This window comes from Phascolarctos cinereus, unplaced genomic scaffold (assembly GCF_003287225.1).
Source record: "Phascolarctos cinereus isolate Bilbo 61053 unplaced genomic scaffold, phaCin_HiC Scaffold_4;HRSCAF=312, whole genome shotgun sequence".
NCBI classification, from domain to species: domain Eukaryota; kingdom Metazoa; phylum Chordata; class Mammalia; order Diprotodontia; family Phascolarctidae; genus Phascolarctos; species Phascolarctos cinereus.
Genome location: NW_027555847.1, coordinates 357,497,330 through 357,519,360, shown reverse-complemented (window position 1 = coordinate 357,519,360; position 22,031 = coordinate 357,497,330). Strand labels below are relative to the sequence as shown.

Here is a 22,031-nt window from a genome sequence, read left to right as displayed (position 1 = left end):
ACTCCTCAGCAGACTTCCCGACAGTCTGACTGCTACCCAGAACCAATGCGTGCTGTCTCATGGTCTCAGACGACTCAGCTCAGACCAGCCCAGTCCAGCCCAGCTCAGCCCAATCCAGCTCAGCTCACCCAAGTTTTTTCACTAGTGGGTTCCATAATCAGAAATCTAGGATGTGCAGGCTGCGTGGAATATGATTTCAGCATTTTTACAAAGGAGAATAGACACTGGCAGAAAGGGGAAGACTCGTACATTTGCCCAGAGTTAGGTCTCATGTTTAAAGGTCCACTGGCAGAGTAGGTTCATTCCCCAGTAGAATGTAATCTCCTTGAGGACAAGGGACTGTTTGGTTTTTGTCTTTGTACTCCCAGCACTGAACACAATGTCTGACACATAGTACTAAATAGTTGTTGTATAGAATTGAATGTGTTCTAGCTAATTAGATAAAATCCCAGGTTTTGGTGGACCTTGTGCTATTCACCTAGAGCTTAAAGAATGCAGAATTTTCCTACTGACCCAAATGTAACATGTTAATGTTTTACCTTAATTTCTACAGCATTATCATACATATTATTTCATTTGATTCTCTCAATGACCAGTGAAATAATTAGGGCCGATGTTAGTAGTTCCCTTTTATGTGTATAGGTAAATAGACTCAGAAGTGATTAGTCTAAGATCTCCCAGCCTGTAAGTGACAGAGCCGCAAGTTGGAAATGTATTTTAACTTCAGGTACAGTCACTGTGCCCTCTGTATATTATGATGCCCACTGAAGGTTAGGAAGGTAAATCACTGGTTTTTGCCCAGAAAAACAAAGCAAGGCAAAAAAGATAAAAACCAACCCCAACAACTGCATTTCCACCCTTGCCTACCACCAAATATATATATATATATAGTTTTGGATTATCTGATGTCTTGGAATATCTATACTATCCATCCTCCCCAACACACACACACACACACACACACACACACACACACACACACACACACACACACCCCATTAGCCCTGATGAAAAGATAGAACTATATCACATGAATTTCTGAATAATAAAAGTCAGTCAACAGGGTGTACACCCTAGGTACTACCTTTATATTACCAAGGCTTTGGCACTGGCCATAGAGCAGAAGGGATGAATATTTAAGTGGTGGAGTGTCTGACACCATATGAATTTTTGGATTGCATTCCTCCATCTGTCTCCATCTCTGTCTGTCGTTCTCCCTCTCTCTATTTGAGAGGTTGCTTATGTAGGTTTTTCTCTGGACATAGGAGGTATTTAAATATTTAGTGGATGGATGAGGAAATAATTTAGGGAATACTGAACAATTTTTTTTAACATTTGCTAAATAGGAAGGAAGGAAATGAATGAATGAATGAAAGAGCATTTATTAAGTACTTACTAGGTATGTAGAATGGGTAACATTGGTAGGGAGAGGGACTGGGTTAATTCTAAAGCTTTAGAAAAGATTTATTACCCGCCAGATTCTTTCCTGCTTAGGGTGAAAGAGGTTGTGATACATTTTGAAAAGCAGAACTTTCCAAGTAGAACCTTCCTGGCACATAGTAGTTGCTTAATAAATGCTTGTGAACGGTATCTGTTAATCTCTACCAAATGATTCATTGTTGTCCAGCAGAGGTTTTTTAACCTCTGTCTTTTAAGACAAAGGTTGTCTCATGTGTATTTTTATAACATTAGTACCTAGAGCTATATTTATTGCATAGTAGGTCCTGATAAATGTTTGCTGAGCTTTCTTTAGTGCTGGTCATTTTAGTAATGAGTTAGGTGTCTATGACATTGAATTAGCTTCTTCAGTCCCCAAAAAGAACCATTTAGTTTATTACTTCATAAAGAAGTGCTTAGTTTTTAAAATGAAGTTGAACTTGGTGGGAATAATAAGGGAGAGTTGAAACACATCTTATTAATCACTTGATATATATAGATAATATGTATAGGTATGGGGATAGGGCTTCTCCTAAAAACAATTTAAAGCAGCTCCTTTACCCCCATCTTCCCAATTTATCTTTTTATTTTTTATTTCCTTTCTAAGGTTTGGTCACTAAAACTTTATTGATCATTCTCTACCTTTTTTGGATAGAGATCTAAATTTCCAATATTTCTGACTGTAGCACATCAGTTTTTTCTTTCAATGTCTAGACAAAATCTAATACGTTGCAGGCTGAAATATATGGAAATGGTTCCCACTAGGAAGAAAACTGAAAATTTCCCTAAACATGGGGAGATAGGTCCTTTAGAGGCTATCAACAGACCTTGAGCTAATCAGCCTGGGTGTGCGTGGTGTGGGGAGTGGGATGGCAGGGTGAGATAGGCAGTAAAAGTGGGGTGGTAGTGGGGCCTTATTTTCTACTGTAACATTGAGCTAAACCATTTCAACAGTTTTACATTCCACAGCCTGGTAACATATTGGAAAAACAATAATGAAGTTGCTCCATTCCTTTGAATTCTAATATTGATTGTGACCCATTATTTGACATTCAGTAAGTGACAACGAGCTGAAAACAATTTCACAGAAAGACTCTTTTTCATGGAAAGAAAATCCTCAGAGAAGGAAGAATTGGCTCTGCCTGACTAGGAAAGGGTTTAATAAGATGTGTGTGTGTGTGTGTGTGTGTGTGTGTGTGTGTGTGGAGGTGGGAGAAGGTGAGGATGGTGAAGGAAATTCACACAAAGGCAGCCAGGATGGGCTGATGGCCCCAAGGGGAAATAAGGTGACTGAAAGCCTGAGACACTGCACCATAGGCTGTTGAGTGCACGACTTCCGGAAATCCTTCCACCTCCTTACCTCAAGCCTTTTTCTCGGTACAAACACATCTTGTATCTTCCCAGTTCGGTTCCCTTTCCCACTAAAGCACAGTGTGTTCTTTAGATCTGGTCCCTGCATTCAAAAACATCTCAGCCTACTTATCTAGGAGGATAATTGCTTCTCTTTTTCAAGTACTGGCTTAAACCCATTCTTTTTTTTTTTTCCTACCTCTTTCTCTCCTCAGAAGCCCTTAATACAGAAAAACTCCCCAGTATATAGAAGATATACTAGTCAGGGTCTTTAGGATGAATGCTTGGAAAAGAACTATGACTTCTTCAGGTTGAATATTTCTTCTATTGAGACAAATAGTAGCCCCTTTTAGGAGGGAGGAGCCATCACCACAGGGGTCATCCTACACATTCCCATTTGTACTCAAAGCCTTCCTAGCTTCTCAGGAACGGCCACAGGGTACATGCTCTGCAATTGCTCTAAAGAACCCAGGTGCTCCTAAACTCCATGAGAAGCAGAGTAAGACTCTCGTGGTCAGACTTACTGGCACTAGTCCTTCCCACACAACATTTCATCTACTCCCAGTACTGCAAAGGCACTTCCTTCTCATCTGTGCCTGATGAAATCCCTACTTACCTTTGTAACCCCACCCCCAACCATTTTTTGAACCCTCAAGATCTGAGAAAGACCTAAAACCTAGATTGGTCATCAGGAGAGACATTTTGGCCCACTCTGAGCTTAACCTACCATAATGCTTTGCATGCTCTGGCATAACAGACATGCTTTGCTTTGCTTTGCTCTCTGAGTGAACTCAAAGTGCCCCTTCCTGTATCAGCAGCTTCAGGGCCAGATGAAGCAGACCAGGAACATTCTTCTATTTATGACTACCAAGGACAAGGTGCCTTGAACAGAAACTATCTTGAATAATGAAACTTTTCTTATGTTATATGATGCTGTGTTAATGGTAAAAGAAACACAAACATCCTGGATCCATAATTTCAACTGACACTTTGATATTCTCCTATCTTGTATTTATAATCTATTCACTTAAGAAATTCCTTTCTCATATCATGGTTAACTATAATTTTGGCTGACATAGGCATCCTGAGCCAGGAAGGAAGGGAGGGAGGGATGAGAGGGAATTGCTCTGAAGATACAAGATCTTCTTTGTCCATCCTTAGACTCACTTACACAATGAGCTCCCATGTGTATCTCTATATGCATACTCCACAAGCTTTGACAGAAATAAACATCATATACAGCTTGATTTTGTTTGTCTTTCTAAGAACAAACTTAGTAGTGGTTGACACCTTCAAAGTCTGGCTCACCCGGCCACGTACTGCCCCAAGCCTTCCCTCATTCCCACCTCCCAGCTACTTGTATCTCTTCCCTAATAAATTACTTTTAGTGTTCTACTGATGTGGGTTCTAGGTAAAGGTGGAAATTTACTTAAGAATGTTGGGGTGCCACAATAAAGACAGGTAAGAGTGAACATCATAAAAATGCTGGTATATCGGGCTCTTTGTATCTCAATCCTAATAGTTTTATCTGTTTGTCTTAATTCAATTCAACAAGCTTTTATTAAGCACCTAATATGTACCAGGCATTATATAAACAAAGATAAAACTAAAATAGTCTCTGCCCTAAAGCAACTTGCATTGTATTAGGAGGTGGAGGCAGGAGCAACATAAATCCAGATAAGTAAAAATAAATAAATATTCTAAATGAACCCAGATTGTGTGTGTATGTATACACACACACATATGTATGTATACATCTATGTATGTGTGTATGTATACACACACACATATGTATGTATACATCTATGTATGTAGATGTGCATATATGTATATGCAGCCTGGACCTGTGATTTTACTCATATAGGGAAGTCTCAAAAGAGGCAATTTCCCCTATCAGTGCAGGCCAACACTTTCTCTGCAATTTAAAGTCTTAGAGAATCACTTAGAATATTGAGAGGTCACATAGTAAGTTTGTTTCTGAAGTAGGACTAGACCAGGCTCTTTCTGACTGAGGCCAACTGTGTTATGCTATGTTGCCTGTACAAAATGTATACAAAGTAGGATTCCAAAGCTGAGGAAGCACTAATAACTGGAGAATCAGGAAAAGCTTCATGTTAGAGGTAGAGCTGGGTAATTTATATTGGGGCTTATCAGAAAGCCTAAAATTGAATCAGAGTCTGTCTGTCTCTCATATAATATATACATATGTTATATATGTATACATACACACATACATGTATATGTGATATATGTCAAGTGCAAGCAAAGAAATTTTCTGTATGTTGCATATGTAACCAAGTATGTTAAGTACCTCCCACAAATATAAGTTTCAAGTTAAAAACAGTCCACAAATGCTTGGATTGACTGTCAAAGCAAGAAGGAGGCACTTTGCCTAAAATGAGTTGGGTATCCCAATTGGCTAATCAAGCTGAGAATTTTCTGAATCATCTAAACAATGACAAAAGCTAGCTGCATGTTTGTGGGTCATCCACTTGTATCTGAGACAATGTTGGGAGAGGCAGCTGAAGAGGATTACCCCTAGTGGCCACCCCACAGGAGGAGCAGAGTCAACAGGTTTCCATGTAAACGCTGTTATGAGCTTCCTTGCCTTTCTCCCCCATTTTCAGGATATGAGCATTTGGCTAGAACAAGGATACTCAGAAGACAGAGCAATTTTCAGAGAAAATTCATATCCTGAACAATATCTGCCAGGTTCTAGCCTCCCACCCTCTCAGGCTTCAGTGAGTCATTTTGTAAGGAAAGACACTACCTTGAAGGACCGAGTAGGGCTCAAACTGAATTCAGGTCCCTGTGTGGTCTCAACGGACGTGACTGTAGGACTGAAGGACTTATAGATACCAATCTCCTTACTGGTTGTATTTCTTTTCAATCCTGTCACTGTTTGAAGCTTTTCAGTCTTTAAAAAAACAAAACAACCCCCTCCCAAAACCCCCCCCCCAAAATAAAAACCCTGGACGCAGGCCCAATTCCAAATGGAATGACTGCCCATCACAAAATTCCCTATGGTTTTAGAGAGTTGTAGCTTTGATCACCTTATTCTAAGTGGTCCCTTTTGAATACCACATAGCTAACAAACACCTGCCCTGGGCCACCATAATGAAGGTTTTGCTTCAGTGAGAAGTCATTCCATCTCAGAGTGAGAAGAAAGAACTCAGAAATTAATTTGCTCATTCCATACCTGAGCCAGAATCCCTACCTATGGCATTTTTGATAAGTGGTCATTCAGCCTATGCTTGAAAACTTTTAATGACAGGGGATTTACTACTCCCTGAGGTGGCCCATTCCACTTTGGGACAGCCTTGATTGTTAGGCAGTTTTTTCCTTAGAGTGAGCCAAAATCTGCCTTTCAGTACCTCCCACCCATCAGTCCTGGTTCTGCTCCCTGGGGCCAAGTAAAACAAATGTCATCCAACTGCCACAGAGAACAACAACAGTCATTCTTATGTTTGAGGAGTGCTTTGGAGACCTTCTGTATTGGGACTTTATGCACAATAGTTCCCTCTCTCTAGCTTATGCTGTGCAGTTCCTGTTTTATGGAGGAAATATGCCTATGGCATTAATCTTTTGAGGTCTCAGTGCCAGTCTAAGGTACCAGGTTGGATATAAAGTTGGTCTGATTGAGACATCGGTGACTAAAATTTCTATACTTTAAAGAGCTAGCTCTAGGCAAAGTTGAAGAGTAGGTGAAGTTTTTCTTTAATCAAAAAAATCAACAAACATTTATTAAGTATTGACTATTATTATACCACTATATATCATAATGTATTATACTATTATATTAGTATGCTATTATATTCTTATATTATACTAAGTGCTGGAGATACAAGCACAACAATGAAAGAGGCTCTGCCCTTAAGGACCATCATGGAAGACAATATGTACTGAATATATACAAAATTAAAAGAAGGTCATTTTGGGAGGAGAGCACAAAGGACCTGGGAGGGAAGTGTACACCAGGAAAAGCTTCAGGTAAAAAGGTAGTGCTTAACTGAGAACTGAAGGAAATAAGAGAGTGTAAGATCTAGATCTCAGGAGGGAGAGCATGCCAGCCATGGGGAATAGGGAAAGCCAATGCAAAGGCATGAAGACAGAAGACAAGAGTATCATATGTGAGACACAGCAGGAAAGCTAGTTTTGGCACCCTCTTCCCTTCCCTTCTGGTGCTGGGTCACCAAGCAGCCTTCCCCATGCTCAGGGATCTCTTCCTCCAGCAACCCACCCAGGTATCCTCAGCTTGGGCAGTATTCTATGCTCTAGAATTCCATCCCCTCTCTCTATCTCTACCCAAATTCACATAGCCTGTGGTTCATTACATAATTTCCCATGTAACATCCCTGCTCTCAGCTAGCAGGCAACTGCTGTCAGAGTACTGATTTTTACTCAGTCCCTTGGAAAAATCTCACCTTCCATTAGGAGCCCTGAATAGCAGGAGACCCAAAATTATACATGCAAAGAATATCTCCCAAAGCCCAGAATGCTCCCTTTCTGCCCTGAAAACATCCTTCTGCTATTTGACTCAAAAGGCAGTGTGATGTCTCGATCAATCAATCGACCAACAAATATTTATTAAATAGCACCTGTTATATGCCAGGCAACTTGTTGGGGAGTGAACATACAAAGCCAAAAATGAAATAGTCTCTGTTCATCAAAGGGCTTTCACTCCATGGGATATAGTAGAAAGAATAACAGACCTAGAGTAGAGGTTCTTGACCTTTCTTTTGGTCATAGAACTCTTTGTCAGACCCCTTCTCAGAATAATACTTTCAAGTTTATAAAATAAAATGCACAGGATTATAAAGGAAACCAAATTCTATTGAAATGCAGATATTAAAATAGTTTTAAAAGTTCAGGACCCTAGGTAAAGAACTCCAAAGGAGAGTCATATGATCTGAGTTTAGTTCTTAGCTTTTCCAGTTATTAACTCTGCAACCTTAGACGTTACTAACTTTTTCTAAGTCTGAGTGTCCTCATTTGTAAAACCTAGGTTTGAACTTAAGGTCACTTCCAGCTCTCAACCTATGATGTTATGGCATGGAAGGTGGAGAAGTCATGATGTCATAAAGTATGGACATAGAAGGGGCCTTAAAAATCATCATTCTAGTCCAATTCACTCATTTTACAGATGAGTAAACTTAGACCCAGAGAGTACAAGGTCACATAAGTAATAAGAGACAGAGCCGGACTGTCACACCAGGAGAAACCTAAACCTTTCAAGATGTAGAAATGAGAGGAGTTATGGGGACATGAGAATATTTGGATGAGTAGAAAAAGGTGAGGAATTGTCAGAAGTAGGCAACACTATATGAGGGGGCCTTAGGGTTCTGCCCGTGGGCATGCATGCCAGTTATTCCTGTACCTCTGCTACATCTTCATTTCATTATTTTTGCTGCTATTATCCTGTGACTATAGGTCTATTATTATCATTGGATTGTTTGGCAGAGTTAGCCCTCAGGACCAGGAAATTAGTCATCAAAAGACTTAAGATAACTGTATGTACCACTTAGGACTGGGTCCTGGCCATGTCTTATGCTTTTTTTTTCCCTTTCATTTTCTTTTAATTCCTTTCCAACATGCCTCTTACATTGACATTTTAAAGGTGATTTTATATGGTTGATTCCTCAGCCCTCGCCCCCCAACCCCTTCCTCCTCAAACTTTTGTTTGACCCTGGGATGCAGTTGGATTTCTGTTTCTCTTGGAAGGCCATATAGCTAAGTTCAACTGCCTGAGTTTCACCAACCATCACTGGCACTAGAATCACCCCTGAAAAGTGAAGCTTAGCCTTGGGGGTGAGGGAAAGGAGTGAGAGCCAACCCAAGCAGCCTTAGGGCAGAAGGAAAGGGCCTCCAGGCTGACCAGGAAATGGGTGAGCTGATGCCAATGTCATGTGATGGATGGTATCCATTACAGGGCATTCAGTCTCAAACCTGGACCTTTTCAGACACTCAGAAGACCATAATGTAGAGGTAGGAGGGATTTAAATAATTCTCTCCATCCTCATGTCTGTCTTGTGGCCTCCCTAATCCTCTTCAAGTCCCAGCTAAATTTCACCTTTCTCAATCCTTAATGCTAGTGCCTTCCCTCTGTTGATTCTCTTCATTATTCTGTATATGTTTGAACATAATTTGTACATAATCTTGTTTGTACATAACTGCATAATTGTTTGCACACTGTCTTCCCCATTAGAATGTGAGCTCCTTGAGACCATCTTTTGCCATTCTCTGTATATCCAGTGCTTAGCATGTAGCCTAGGACAAAGCAGGTGCTTAAGAAATACTTGTTAACTGCCTGAATAAGTCCCTGGGTCCTATCTCCTTATTTTACAGATAACGAAAGTGAGGCCCATGAAAGTTAAATGATTCATCCAAGGTCACACAGGTTGTCAGTGGCAGAGGTGGGATGTGAGGCCACGTGCTTTGTTTTCACCATTGGTTTCCTCACACTGTACCAATCTGCACTTCCCGTCCTACTTTCTTGAAACCTTTATGAGGCACTAGGTAGAGATTCTGAGCTAAGGCAATGGCCATATCACTGGTGGAGCACTTGAAGACAACTCAATGAGCCCATTACAAGAGGATTCTTTGTTTTTAGAAACATTTGCCTTTATATAGTGAGCTCCACCATATTGTAATCTTTCACAGGTCTGTGGTTTCCTCATCATGGATGTTCCCTCCCTTCACACAATTTACCACCACTCTGTGACTCAGTAAACTTAGAGGGTTGTTGTGGCCAAACAAAATCATCCTTCTTTGGCCAGCCTGGTGATGAGCCTCTCAAAATTTACATAAGCTTGTCTCCCAATGACAGAATTAGAATCTGTGGCTTCCATACGTTAAGCCTTCCCAGCTCCATTCTCAAAGCTTTCAAAAACCTCTGTCTTCTGAGAAAGAAGTGGCCCTTCTCCTTGACAAGGCCAACTTCCTTTCATGTGTCCTTGATCTAATCTTCTACTTTCTTCTTCAGGAGTTTGCCCATACCTCCGTCCCTTTCTTTTCCTCTTTCATCCTCATTTTGTTCAGTCATTTCCTTCATGCCTGAATCTTTGTGACCCCATTTGGGGTTTTCTTAGTAGAGATACTGGAGTGGTTTGCCATTTCCTTCTCTAGCTCATTTTACAGAAGAGGAAACTGAGGCAAACAGGGTTAAGTGACTTTCCCAGAATCACATAACTAGTAAGTGTCTGAGGCTGGATTTGAGCTCAGATCTTCTTGACTCCAGGCCTGGCGCTCCAACCACTGTGCAACCTAGCCAATCTTCATCTTCAGTTTCTATTCCTGGTTCTATTCCTTATGCCTCCAAATGTGATCAGCTTCTCTCAATTAAAAGAACAAAAACAAAAAATCCAGACCAAAACACAACGCCAAAAAACCCCTTCCATCCCTTCTATCCCCTCAAGTTGTCACCCCATATTTAGCCTTCTACACTGTACGCTCTTTAATCTCACATCTCACTCACATGTCTTGTAATTAACCTCACCCTTTCACTTAAACTGCTCTGTCTCTAAGGCAGTATCCCACTGCATCCAGGGTCATCACCAGTCATCTTGACCTATGCAGAGAGTGAGGCTGATGACTTTGAACAGCTCTGCCTGCAGAGTCAAAATATCACCCTCCTGATGTCATCGGTCCTTTTTGAGAATGTAGAATGGACAACAACAATCTCACAATAGCTAAATATCATGGGCTTCACTCAGACTTCATCCTTCTTGATCTCTTGGTAGATTTAGATACTGCTGACCATCTCTACCTCCTGGACACTCTTTCCTCCCTCAGTTTCCATGCTGCTGCTCTCTTCTGGTTCTCCTTAAAGTCTGAACACTCCTTTTCAATCTTATTTTTTTTTTGGTTCACGATCATGATACAGTTTTAAGTTTAATCTGTGTTACTGACATTTTTTCCATCACTTTCTTAAGTCTAGACAATCAGCAGAACAATAAGTCAGGCTCTGATTTGCAGCATTTGTCCATTTCTCAGGTGTAAATGTTCACAATAAAAATTTGACAACCAACTCTCTAGAGCTGGTACAGTAAATTACAGCACACCCCTGCTTGTAATCTGCCTCCTATTGCCTTAACACGGGCAGTCTCCAGGACTCTCTCATGGGGAATCTTGTTTGTACACTCTCTGCCTTGAGGAACTCCTTAGTTCCCATGAGTTCCAGTATTATCTCTATGCAGTTGACTCCCAAATCTATGTATTCAGCCCTAATCTTTCTTCAGAATTCCAGTTTTGTAGCATCAACTACAAGCTGAATGCCTCCTCTTGGATGTCCCATAGGCATCTCAAACTCAAATTCCAAATGATATTCATTATTTTCCTGATTGAAACTTGTCCCTCCTTCAATCTTACATATTTGGGCTGAGGTCGTCAACATCTTTCCACTCACCCACATTGGCAGCCTGGGAGTCATTATTAACTTCTCTCTCTCCCTCACATGCTATATTGAACTTTTTAACCAAGTTTGCCTTCATATCTCTTGAGTTTATTTATTTTTCTCTACTCTACACAGCTGCCACTTTATCATCCCTGGCCTTGACTAGGCTTAATAGTCTCAGTTTGTTTCCTTACATCTAGTCTCTTCTTACTCTAATTTCTTCTGTATATGTGTGTTTTTGTTTGTGTGTGTACACACATGTTGTTTATACACAGTTTTTTGCATCTTGTCTCCTTCATTAGATTGTGAGCTCTCCAGGGCAGGAAGTATCTATTTACCTTCTTTGTATTCCTAGTGTCTCATACAGTGCCAGGGACATGGAAGATGATTAATAAATATTTGCTGATTAAATTGAATCCAAGTCACTTTTACACCATGATGAAGCATTGGAAAAGGTATTTGATATCATTGTGGAGGTCGTATTATGGATGACATGTTTTAAATCAAATAAAATTTATTATTAAATATAATCCTACCAAACTTGGCCTATTATTCTATCTTCTTTTTGGATCTGATCTCTCTAAAATCCTGTACCAAAATTTTAAAAAATCCATCTTAAAATAGGGGATGAATGAGGTGTGGCTGAAAAGTATCTGGGGTGGTTAATGAAATACCAGATGGATAGGAGTTAGCTGAATGCTATGGCAGCCCCCAAAGCTAAAAGTTGTCCTAGGCTGTGCTGAGAGACAATGTTCCAAGTGACGGGGCTGCTAATTTTACTTTACGCTCTCTCCTTTTCAAACCCAAAGCCTCTGGAGTAGTATTTACTAGCCTAGGAACCTGCTTTTAGCAAAGAAATAGATAAGCCGCAATGTGCCCCATACTCTGTAAATCACTGACAATGACCTCTTTGCTGTTGCTTGAACAAGACACTCATCTCCTGGTGCAGAGCATTTTACCTGGCTGTTCCCCATGCCTGGCATGCTCTCTCTCCTTACCCCGGCCTCCTGGCTTCCTTCAAGTTCAAGCTAAAACTCCACCTTCTATAGGAAGACTTGCTCAATCCCTCTTAATTCTAGTGCCTTCCTTCTGTTGAATTATTTCCAATATATCTTGTGTAAAACTTGATTGTGTGTAGTTGTTTCTGTTGATTTATTCTCATTCTCTTCAAGCTGAGACTTGATGACTATTTCTTGGGGATGTTACAGCAGGGAATATTGCTTGGATCAGATGGCTTTTGAGTTTCCTTGGGGCTTTTAGTATCAAATCCTTTGAAAATAGGATTCCACTTTTCATACCACCTTTTAGGAACATACCCAATGTGTAAAGGCTGGCACACCAGAGATGGCACATTACAGCTTTCATCATTATTCTGCTCTCTCATTTTCACTTTTCCTTCAATCAATGCTGGGCATTGAGCAATAAGATGGAGAAATACAGAAAGGGAGTAAAAGGCAGAAGTAACGTCTAATTCATCAGTTCCATTATTACCATTTCAGGATGCAGACACTGTCCTCCAGGAGAGTGCTGTTTCCTCTTCCATGCCCATCTTGATCCTGAGCATCTCATCCTATATCTCAGACAGGATGTAACATCCTTGCTAATCTTTAGTTAAATTTTTGCCCATCTTGGTCCACTGAGATTTAGTGATTTCAAATAAATACTTAGCTTCAAGATAACTTAAGGACCAATACCCAGGAAGGTTATTCAGGCTTTGATTCTGAATGTTCACATGGTAAATCACCACCAGAGATCATTTAGATAGCATCCATGGATCCCTGCAAAGACTTAAAGGGCTTCAAGAAACCTTGGAATTTATTTTGGCTGGACCTTTCCTTAACTTTGACTCCTTGATCTGTTTTATTTCTCTAAAACTTTTCATGATTTCCAAATGAGAGTGTGGCTTTATGATTATAGATATTACTCCATGATTTAAAGTTACAAATTTCATTTTATTGGATAACAGAGGGACAAGCTATGGGCCTCAGTTTCCCTACCTGTAAAATGAGAATAACACTTATGACTTACCTCCTACGGGATGGGTATAGAGAAGCATGTATATCAACACATCTATCTTACGAAGCAGTGGGATTTTTTTTGGGAGGTGGGAGAAAGAAATTAACTGAGAGAGTTTGGGGTCCAGCTAGAGACGGAATCCAGATTGGATCCCTGAAAATTTTCTCTTTTCACTTCAGTCCTTAGAACCTCTCGTTCTCTTCAAGGCTCAGCTGAAGTGCTACCTCGTACAAGAGGCCTTGCTGGATTCTTCCATTTGTGAGAGCCTTGTGAAATTACTTTGTTATTTGAATTTATTTTGTATTTACATGTATGTGTGCATGTCCCCTCTCCTCCCCCAGTACAATGTAAGCTACTTGAGAGCAGGGGCTATTTCATTTTTGTCTCTGTATCGTTAGCACAGTGCCTGATGCAAAGATGGCTCTTTAAAAAATGATTGTTGAATTGAATTAAATTAAATGGAGTTCATAGCCATAGGAAACAAGGAGTTGCAGTTATTAAGTAGTCCTGGTCAGATGACTGTTGGAAGTGATAGAAGGGTTAGGGCTGACACCAGATGAAGAAGGGGACACATAATGGAAGTTCATATTTTCATATGCAATTTGCTTTTTCGTTCTTTGTACATTTAAATAGTGGTGTTTCTTGAAAATTTATGACTAAAAGAATTTTTTTTTTAAAGAAGGGGATAAAGTACCTAGATTTCATAGTGGGGCCAAAGACCACAGTTTTAAGTTTAGGCTTCCTTATCTGGTTGAGAGGAAGAAGACAGGTTATGGTGATTTTTTTCTCAAATTTTCCTAGAGCATCTGCTTTGGACCTCTCCCCTGTACCTGCTATTCCCTTCTTTGTATTATACATTTGCATTATACACAGTATCAGCACCTCACCTTCCTCCCTTTAGACTCCTCTATCCCAGGAACGTAAGTTCCTTCGAGGCAAGGCCAATCTGTGTCTCTGTCTCTCACTTTCTGTCTCTGTCTCTCTTTCTGTCTGTCTCTCCTACTCTTTGTCTCTCTCTGTCTCTGTCTCTCTCTGTCCCCAGTGCTCAGCAGAGTGTCTTACAAATAGGAGAGCCTTAACCGATGTTTGTTAAAAAAATCTTTGAAAGAACTCTGATTGACACAATGACCAAGCACAATTCCAGAAGTCTGATGATGAATTATGCTATGGATCAGACACTCATGCTGTCAACTGAGACATTTACTATTTGGACATGGACTGTGCGGGAATTTGCTTTGTTTGAGTATGCGTATTTGTTACAAGGTTTTGTTTTTGTTTGTTTCAATTGGGGTGGGGGAGGAGGTGGAGAGAAAAGAGATTTTCACTTACGGAAAAAATAAAATTAAAGTTAAAAAACTTAAATGTTTGTTGAACTGAATGACCACTTGAGTGTGTCTTAGAGGGGTTGCTGCTCAGTATGGGTTGGATGGGATGGCCTCTGAGCCCCTTCCTACCCTGAGAGTCTGTGTTTCTATCATTCCATGAATTGAAGTGGGAGACAAAGGGGCATCACAGGGAACAATAGCAGGGATTTATTGGAAGGTGCCCAAGAGAGGGGTAGAAGGACATTATGAAGGCCAGAGAAGGGGTACACAGGTCAGACTTTCTGAAGTGAAACAGGCTATGAAGATGGTGAACACACTGGGGGAATTCCAAGAAGAGCAGTAGAGGATATATTTGGGACTCCAGGTAAACATCAGTACTTGTGATATTGCCAGTGGCTAGCCTGGATAGAAGGGTGGTCTATCAGGCAGATGGACAAGGATGGGATGGAAAGGAATGCATGATCTAATGACAGAAGTGGGTAGGGAAGAAGAAGAGCATACACCTTACCTTCTGGGTTGGCTTGTGTAGCATCCTTGGTCTTGTCCTCCATGAATAGGAGATCAGTTGGTTAGCTGTAAGAAGAAAGGGCTCATTTTAGCACAGATAGAAAGCATTTTTATCAAGAGCTTTCATATGGGTTGGTCTCTGCAGCATTGTGGAGTAAGGTAGTCGCCATCATGGTTTTGACAGCTCTCTCACTCATGAAAGGGGCGTGAGAACTCTTTGTGTCTTCAGTTCTTAACACACTGCCTGGCACACAGGAAGCACTTAATAGATGCTTGTTGAAAAGAGATCAGGTTCAGAGATTTAATAATACTCTTCTTGCTGAATAAGTTTGAAAGAAATTTGGTGTTGGGGGTCTTTAATAAAATTAATTGACCAGATTACCTTTGGGTCCAAAGCAGCCCAAAGGGCATGCCATTTTACAGGAGACTTCTGCTTTGATGCTACTGTGTTATTGCAGGTCCTTCTTGGCAAAACATTTTCCAAGTTGTAAATATGGTTGGGGAGGAACTGGCTGTAATCTGGAGCTGACCTTCGAGAGTGCCCAGTATTGTGTTATTTCAGCTGCTCTCAGCCTCCTCCTCTCAGGAAGGTTTAATCTTTTCATTCATTCAATAGTTATCTATTCACTGCTTTCTTTGAGCTTATCATTTTTCATGGTCTCAGAGAGTGCCCAATATCTGCAATAATATTTTTACTCCCAAATGCATATTTATCTTTCACCTATTTGAAGAACTATAAGATAATAATGATAGCAACAATTCAAATGTATGTAATGATTTAAGGTTCATAAAGTATGAGGCTGCTCTCTCACAACATCATAAAGCCCAAATTAGATAGTGTATTTGCAATGCTATAGCAACAGCAGTTATTAATTATTATTATGGCTATTACATAGCACAAGCAATTTTGCTTCCATTTTATGGGTGAGTAAAAAGTGTCTCAGAAAGGATAAAGACCTTGCAATGGGTCAAATGATCACCTCTCTTTCTAACTTCCCTATTTTGGTAGAGGACACTACCACTATTACTTAATCACCCAGGATAATCACCCAGGAGTCATCCTCCTCCCTTCTTTCTCAATCAGCCCCTACATCCCTTCAGTTGCTATGTACTTACCTACTTGTTTACAGCCTCTCTCCTGAATCTCTCTACCCTCTTCTTTCTACATGCATGGGTACTACTCTGATTCAGACCCTTACTGACTTTTGGCTAGACTATTAATTGTAAGAGCCATCTAACTGGGCTCTCTGCTTTGTCTTTCCTCTTTCCAATTCATCCTCAGCTGCCAAAGTGATATTTCTAAAGTGAAAGTCTGCCCACGACACTCTCCTGCTCTAGAAACTCCTGCTTCCTTCTAGGACAAAACACAAATTCTTCTGTTTGATACTCAAGCGCTTCATGATTTGGATCTGACCTACAATTACAAGCTTATTGCGTATTATTCCTTTCCATACACTCAGTGGTCCTGACAAACCAACCTACTTACAATTCCCCACTCATTTTCTCCTTCCTTGCCTGTGTATAGATTTGACGCTCAAGGCCCTCCTTACCTCTGGCTCTTAGACCCCCCCCGCCCCAGCTTCTTTCCAGGCTCAGCTTTTTAGTGCCACCTCCTATCTAGGTCTTTCCCTATCCTTCCACTAGGTCCCCCAACTTCCTTTGTATATAGTTTATGTTTATCTGAGTGCGCGTTATTTCCAATGCAAACTCCTCGATGGCAGGGATTGTTTGATTTTTGCTTCTATTGTTAGCATAGTGCTGGCACATAATAGGCACCTAATAATAGTTGTTGAATCGAATTGAAAGTGTCAGAACTGAGATTCAGACTAAGGTCTCTTCTGAATCAAAGTTCAATATTGTAGCCATGACACCAGCAAGCATGAAAATATACTTGTACCTAAAAATATCATTTTTTTTCAGTCGGCATTTAAATGTGTCTAAAACTGCTTATTTGAAAAGTCAGCACCAGAGTACTGTAGCTATACATGGTTGTTCTTAAATATTCATTTGGAATTAACATATAGCTCTTTTAAACCAAGAGTCCTTAAACATGACAAGTGTTCCTTTAGCAAATTCATTAACTAGGATTATTTTAACTCTATGTTTAAGCTGGGCTCCCATGCACTTATTAAGAAAAAAGTTTGACACTTGATTATACACTAGCTTTCTCTTGATCTCTCCAACAGATTTTTAAATTGAGGGCAAAGAGGGTGTTTCTTTTGTATCCTCTATACCAGAGGTGACAAATACTCTGCCTGACCCTAGCCCACAACACTCTGGAGTGGAGCCTGAACTAGATTAAAATGATCCAAATTTAATAAAAGTAAATTAAAAAAAAATAATTGGAATATATCCAACAAAATAAACAAAAATACAACAGAATGTAGATAATGCTAATCTGTGGTCTTCTAAGTCAATATGTGGCAGCAGGGATCCTTATTTATAGTTTAGTTGCTACCATTTCTATTTGAGTTTGACACCACTGCTCTATACAACAATGAAGGCATAGAGGAGATGCCTCCATATATGTATGTGTGTGTATGCCTGTGTGTGTGTGTGTGTGTGTGTTTAAACCAAAGTATTTGGCAGGGTAGGAAGAGGAAAAACACCAAATTATAGATTTAGAGCTAGAAAGGATCCTAGAGATCCTCTCATCCAACTGCACATGGTGAAGACAGGACCATGATGTGGCTTACTCATATGGCAGAATTAAGATTGGGATAAGGTCCTGTTGGTAGAACTGTGGATTAGTCAAGCCATTCTGGAAACAGTTTGGAACTAAGTCCCCAAAGTCACTAAACCATGCAAACTCTTTGACTCAGCAATACTATCACTAGACCTATAGTCCAAAGAGATCAAAGAAAGAAGGAAACGACTCAAATGCACAACAATATTTACAGCAGCCTTTTTTTTTTGTAGTAGCAAAAACCAAAGGGAATGCCACTCTACTAGGGAATGTCTAAACAAATCATATGAATATTACTATACCATAAGAAACAACACGTACAGTTTCAAAGGAAACTTGAAAGACCTCTATGAACTGATGCAGACTGAAGCGAATGGAAACAGGAGAAGAATTTATACAATGACAACAACATTATAAAGAAAAACCACTTTGAAAAACTTTAGAACTCCGTTTACTGCAATGATGAGCCATGATTACAGAGGCCTGAAATTGAAGCTTGTTACTCACTTCCTGACAGAGAGGTGACGGACTCAAAATACAGAATGAGATATACATTTTGGGACACAGCCAATGAGGGAATTTGTTTTGACTACACATTTTTGTTTTTCTTTTCTTTTCTTTCAATTGTTTAGTGGGGTGGGAGGGAGAAAAAAATGAATGCTTGTTAATTAGAAAAAAGTAACAAAATTAGATTTGGGGAAAATGCTTGTTGAACTGAATTCATGGGAAAGTTGATGATTTTCTATTTACTAAAATGAAAGAAGGAAAGCAGTTAGAACTCATTCTTCATGATATAAGCATCACATATATCGCCAATCCTACTGTAATGTTTCATTGGCATAAGGAAGTGATTGTGAGCAGTAGAACACAAGCTCTGACAGGTCCTGCTGCTGGTGGGATGGCTTCTGTCCCAGGAGGGGACCTTTCATGGACTGTGTATCTGTCCTCTTAGGACTAGCCTAGTGAAGAGAGGATCATTGGTCACCCTCAGGCTGATAAATACTATACCCAAGAGAGGCTGAGATCTGCATTGCTGGAGGAAATACCCACACCAATACAGATGAAATCACAAATCCTTGAAGTATAATGTAGCATCCCAAATGACTTTTTGTAGAATTTTGTAAATATCAATCTTTTTTTTTTATTTTGAGGATTCTTTTCCTTTATGTTTAGTGCTTTTGATTATTCCTGTCCTTCCCCCACCCCGTTTCTCTGAAATAAAAGTCTTTCTTGTAAACGCCAATATTCATTAAGGGACATTATGAAGCTGTAAATCATAATATACTATCCAAAGAAGCAAAATGGTAGGTTGCCCCAAGAGCTTTGGAGAGACATATAGTAGGGGTAAATAGGAAGCATTATATTGCTGATACGAAAAAAAAATGTGTGATGGGAAAAGGGGGTAGGCTCATCAGTAGTGAGAGTAATCAAGAAGAGATGAATGTTTTATGTACTGTGCTGGTAACTGAGCAGCATTAAGAATTATAGAGGAAGGTCCCTGGCATGTTGGCTAGCCCCACATTGGAAGATATCATGAGAATACATAGACAAACATTACCCAGGATGAGGTTGCAATCTGAAACACCAAAAGGAATATTCACTTTGCTAGAATCACAGCTCCATCAAAGGGCTGGAATAAAATGAATTACAAAGTGAGTATATCCTTATAGCGTAATGGAATACTGCCTAAGAGCATTTATTATGTGCCAGTTATGTGCCAGGCACTTTGATAGGTGTTGGGGACAGAAGTAAAAAACTGAGATAGTCTCCTCTTCAAGGACCTTACACAGGAATTGGAAAATATTCTAAGAAAAATAGGAAAATGTAGATAAACTTTGAGTTATGACTGGCCAGGAGTCTAATTAAAACTGATCATAAATTGTAGTGGATAAACATTTGTCTAACTTGAAGTAAAAAACAAAACAAAACAAAACATCTACTATGTTGCCAATTAAGATCAGTTACCATTGGATCATTTTGATAGTTGATGGGCACTGGCCTGCAAAACATCAGATAGTATAGAATAGATCATGTGCCATTGATTTCTTCAAGAAGCCAATGTCGGCAAATGACTACTTTTCTTTCCATTTTCTCAAGAAGTCCTTTCTAATGTTGTAAGTGAAGGAAGAGATGGCTGGACATGAACAGATAGGAAGATTTTTCTAATCAAGGGGAAGGCAATAAATAGGAAGTTGTGGAAGGAAGTCAACAGGAACTTCACTGGATGAAAACACAAGGAACAGAAAAGGAACTAGGATGCAGAAGGAATAAGCATGGATAGTAGTGGACTGTGGTAAAGCTTCAACACCATGAGTGAATGGTGCAAATTTGATATTGAGATTCTCCTTTGGGGAATGGAAGAAGTGGGAAAAAAAATAAAAGAAAGTTTTTAGCTATACAGGTACAGGGCCCTGAAGCAGGACCAAATTCGTGGACCCCAGATTAGGAGACGAAACTTGAGCTAGGCCTTCAAGGATCATAGTTTAGGGCATGGGAAAGGGGTGGAAAAATGAAGCCTTGGAGAGATGATAGAGGAAGGAGTACCATCACTTCGTGGTTGTATGACTGAGGTGGTAAAGATGAAAGAATACAAATGATTTATTTAGAGTGTCTGGATATGGAGAGAAGTCAGAGAAGAGTTAGCATTTATATTTAAATGGCAAGCTACTACTTCCAACTTAATTTATTCCTACAGGAATCTACTGAGAAAATTTAGGAATCCCATGCTATTATTAATATTCAACTCCAAACTCCTCCAGTCCTCAGTGGCATCCATCATCTGACCTTGGGTCTGTGGCATTTCAGATAGCCCATTCTTGACAAATATACAGCATGGGATGCTCTTTGGAGGGGAGAGTTAAAACCAGAGTTGGATCAGGGGACTGAAAGCTCCAATAATCACTGATAGTTACTGATAATAACCAACATTTACAGAGCACGTCAAGATTTTCACACGCATTATCTCATTTGGTCTTTGCGGTACTCCGGAGAGGCTGGGACTATTATCATGCCTGTGTTATAGGATTTTCTATTTTAAGCCACTTGACCTTGGTTTCACAGCTAATTTGTATTGATGTTAGGATTCAAACATAGGTCTCTTCTAACTCTGGTTGTGAGTGTCCCTTCCACTACATGATACAGTATTTGAATTAGCTGGTTGATTAAGAGCAACTGTTGACCTTGCATTTGGATGGGGGCTTTTGCTTTTCAAAGCACAATTTTATGTTTATTATATAAGGGGGGAGTAGGGAATAAGCATTTATAAAGCACCTACTATATGCCGAGTATGGTACTAATTGCTTTTCAAATATTATCTTATTTGATCCTTACAATAACCCTGGGAATTATTAATACCATTTTAGAGTTGAGAAAACTGAGGCAAATGACTTGCCCAGAGTCACACAGCTCAGCTTGTAAGTGTCTGGGGCCAGTCCGATTTCAGGTCTTCCTGACTCCAGTACCAGAGTTCTGTCCACTGTACTACTTAGCTGTCTCTACTGCTCCTATAACTCGCTATAAGGTAAGTCAGCATGTCATTTTATGTCTTTTGTCTTTAGTTTTCTTAGCTATAAAATGGTCTCTATAGTTCCTTCTAGCCGTTATCATTCCAGAACTCCTTGGTTCTCTCACTATTAGGGAGGGGCTGGTAGGGCATTTTCAGGGTGACAGGGCACTGGCAGAACCAGAGTAGAGCCCAGTTCTCATAATTCCCAGCTCCTCAGAATTCTTTTGGCTCAAATCAGCTGCCCGAAAAGTACTCTCCATAACTGGAGCAGGGATCTTGTTTGTATTCCTCCAGATGGGAAAAGGGTTTCTAATGCATCTCATCATATGACCCTTGGTCTCTTCCACAAGCCATAGCCCATCTCCACATTTGCCTGAGAACACTTGGAATATATGGAAAGTAAATGTATTCCTGATCACATAAAAAAGATGAGAATCTTTCCAGGTTGGATTTTCCATGCTTAGTAGCAGACAGGAATGATCAAATGGTGAGGTCATTCCAGTCTATTCCTACAGCCAGGGCCTACTGGTCACTGAAGAATGCGTATGGCTATTGGCTCTGGCAGTATTAGCCAAATACAGTACCAAGATGGTTCTAGCCAATGGGCCTGAACACTCATACTTTTTGATTATGCTGGCTTTGCTGCCATGAACTCAGCTTCACTTCACAAGAAAGGTCAGGAGACACGGCAACAGGAAGTACTTCACTTGTTTAGAAGAAAATTCTTTTCTCTTAAGAAAGGAGCTGTCCATGATTCTTAAGGTGTTTTTTTTAAAGTAATTCCCAGTTGATTGCAGTAGCAAGTACTTTCTT

At 40.0% G+C, this 22,031-nt stretch overlaps 1 protein-coding gene across 1 annotated transcript in view; it reads right to left on the bottom strand.

The window, feature by feature from the left end:
* PRLR (prolactin receptor) overlaps positions 1 to 22,031 on the bottom strand; it is a 227,347-nt gene that overhangs the window by 75,275 nt on the left and 130,041 nt on the right. Inside the window, 1 exon segment of the mRNA XM_078153224.1 lies at positions 15,029 to 15,093. The gene's annotated coding sequence lies outside the window, so the exon portion shown is untranslated.